The following is a 3,490-nucleotide window of genomic DNA, read 5'->3' as shown; positions in this document are numbered from 1 at the left end:
GAGGAGCTATTTCACTGCGAGGCATATGGTTTAAAGCCTAAAATTTAAAAGAACATAAAATTAAACAAAATTTTGATCTCAAAAGAAAAAAAAATTGATCTCAAAAGAACTAGTGGTAGCATCATCATTTTCATAAAATTAAACAAAATTCATAAATATGACATTTGACAAACTACAAATTTTGATCACTAAACTTAGAATTTAAATATGCCAATAGACTTCACTAATTCACTTAATAACACGTGCATATATTACTTCCAAATCCCAAATATAATGTAAAATTGTATAACTTTGAAATAAAAGTTGAACATTAAACTTAGAGTTTAAATATGCCACAAGAATCGGGATCCATAGCGGTATCATCATCATTTTCATTATTTTCGAAAGAATCATCATATGTAATAACTCTATCATCCTTAAATTCTGTGTTATCATCATCTACAAATTCTTCTTCAATAGCCAAATCTTTCACTTTACTCGATACATCAATTAACATTGAATATAATTAGTAAAATAACTATTTAATCAATTGTACTTTAATTACGTAATTACTTTTAGATTTTTCTTTGAAGCTCCAACCCAACTCTGATTATTTCTTTTAGTTGATTGTGAAGTAGAAGTTACTCCAAATTCAATATTCTTTTTTACTCATTTCAGTTTTAACATTGATATCTTCCTTATAATCATTATTAAAAGTCATTTCTTCATCTTCAACTTCTAATCCTTCAACATTCTTAGGCATTGTTAATTCATCATCATACATAATATCATCAGCAGTGAAAATATCTATTTCATCACCATCATTTCTATGTTGTTGTTGCTTCAAGTCCCAATATTTCAATTTTTTATTGAACATAACATAAACTAACTTGTTAATTCAACACGTAGCCAAACAATTTCTTCTCTTTGTATGCAATTGATTGAATATGCTTCAATCACACTCACATGTAGAAGTTGAACAAATTAGACTAAGAAATTTCACAACAAATACCGACTTCAAGCACGTCATCTCTGAATTGTGTGCACCAATTTTCTAGCCTAGGATTAAATCGTTGAATAAAAAGTATCAATATATATTAAGATATATAACTTAGTATGTAATTGATAAACTCGTGAATTTAAAATTATAGATCAATGAAATGTACCAGATGAGTGTGCCTTGTAGCAGGCTTGAAATGCTCTAAATCCAAATATTTTATTTTTCAAATGAAAATCTTCAAGCTGATCATTGACTTTAAGATAGTCGGACTCAAGGACAATTCAATCAATGCATGCAAATAAATCGGTCTTAATCTCATTATCCACATGAAATTAAGGGTTAAAATAATATGCATGGATATGTGGAGGCGGGTGGGAGGCGGACGGAGTCCTGTGGAGATAACCTGTGATTGGTGCCAGCGACAGCTGGAGGCAGTGACAAACAACAGCCGGTGACCACGGGGGGTGGTGGGTCGTTGGCCGGTGGCAACGGTCGAAGGCGAGCGGCTGTGAGTTGCAGTGATAGGCGACAGCTGGCTACATCTACCAGCAATGGCGTGTTGCGGCGAACGGCGGCGGCTTGTGACAGCGGGCTGGCGGCGACGGGGGAGTGCAACAACCGTGCCGGGGGCGGCGTGCTGCAGCAGCCGATGGCGATGAACAGGGGCGACTAATAACATTTTACATTAATGAATCAAGTTAAATTTCAAATTAGGCCCGAATTCTAAATTCAGTCAAAATGAACTGAACTGTAAATTTCAAATTCATTCTTTTTTTTGGCATTGTATTTGTAATTTTTGTTGCCAAAATATTTAATTAATTTCCTAAAATCGCTACAAAAAAATTATAGAACACTCCAAATTCTTCCAACCAAATAGCTCTTTAATGCATTGAACAAATTTATATATGGCCCAATCTTATGGTTAACTTCTTAAAGGTCTCTATTAGAATTTTTCTGAGATTGAAATATACCATTATCTCATCATTTATTTTGAATCCTAGATATCGTATGTTTTCATTAGCAATAGTCCTATAATTATATTAGTAAGTAGTTTTTTAACGAACCTATTCGTGCAAATTAGACAAATTATGCACTTTGTGTAAGAGTTATGAATAAAATAATGAAAATACTAAGGTGCCAATATGCATTATTGGATATACTGATAATGATTTATTATAACTTGTACTATGAAATAAAAAATTTGAAAATTTTCACCAGCCTTATTTACCAAATGAACTACTTTGAGAATGGGGTGTTGCAGTTTTGATAATATTCTTAATTTGCACTTATGCAGCAATTCACTGGGGGACATAAAGCGCCTAAGACTAATCACTGCCATAAAAACCCCTTATCTACCTGATGGAAGATTAGACCTCGAAGCTTATGACTCTCTGATTCACATGCAGATAGCTAATGGTGTCGAAGCTGTGGTGGTTGGAGGAACAACTGGAGAAGGTCATCTAATGAGTTTTGATGAACGCATAATGCTCATCTCCCATACCATCAATTGCTTCGGAACGAAGATTAAAGTGATCGGTAAAGCTGGAAGCAACTCAACAAATATCTCATCGAAGCTTAAAGTGATCGGTAAAGCTGGAAGCAACTCAACAAGAGAAGCAATTCGTGCAGCCGAACAAGGCACATTAATCCGTATTATGGCAAAACATCGATGCGAGGTCTGTTATACCATTTCGAGAGCGTGCTTTCGATCGGCCCAACTATCATTTATAATGTCCCTTCCAGAAGTGGTCAGGATATTCCTCCTCCAGTGATTTATTCTATTGCAGAAAACCCCAACATGGTTGGTGTTAAGGAATGCATGGGAATCGATTGGATTGAAAATTTTGTTGCTCGTGGGTTGACGATATGGAGCGGTAATGATGTTTGGTGTCATGATGCAAGGTGGGTTAGTGGAATAACTGGAGTTATATCAGTTGCTAGCAATCTTGTACCAGGGTTAATGCATGAGCTCATGTTTAATGGTGCAAATCCTTCGTTAAATGCGAAGCTGATGCCACTGTTTGATTGGCTGTTTCATGAGCCAAATCCAATTGGTCTTAACACAGCATTGGCTCAGCTTGGTGTCGCACGTCCTGTATTCAGGTTGCCATATTGTCCTTGTTCTCTGGAGAAGAGGATGGGTTTTGTTAAAATAGTGGAGGTAATTGGGAGGGAGAATTTTGTGGGGGAGAAGGATGTGGAAGTGCTTGAGGATGATGATTTTGTTTTGTTGTCTCGTTATTAGTAATTCCCTTGTGTTAGTTAAATCATATTCTACTTCATACATGGCTAGATCTTGAAACTCTTGAACCATTTTAAACAAGAACAATGTTACAAGGGAACTACTAAATTTTAGATTCAACATTAGATTATGAAATGATTTCTAACCTTTTTAAGAACAATAACTATTTCTTTTGAAAATATGGGTTCAGATTTTGAAGTTGAACATGGTGCCAAATTTAGGAAGAGAGAAGGATGTTGATTAATATATTGTCGTGATATAAAAATGAA

At 35.0% G+C, this 3,490-nt stretch overlaps 1 pseudogene; it reads left to right on the top strand.

The window, feature by feature from the left end:
* Nucleotides 1–2,351: 2,351 nt before the first annotated feature.
* Nucleotides 2,352–3,224, top strand: LOC110018940 (annotated as a pseudogene).
* Nucleotides 3,225–3,490: the final 266 nt, after the last annotated feature.

Source organism: Phalaenopsis equestris, unplaced genomic scaffold, assembly GCF_001263595.1.
Source record: "Phalaenopsis equestris unplaced genomic scaffold, ASM126359v1 Scaffold000036, whole genome shotgun sequence".
NCBI classification, from domain to species: domain Eukaryota; kingdom Viridiplantae; phylum Streptophyta; class Magnoliopsida; order Asparagales; family Orchidaceae; genus Phalaenopsis; species Phalaenopsis equestris.
Note: the sequence above shows the minus strand (reverse complement) of the source record. Positions and strands in the feature narration are given on the sequence as shown.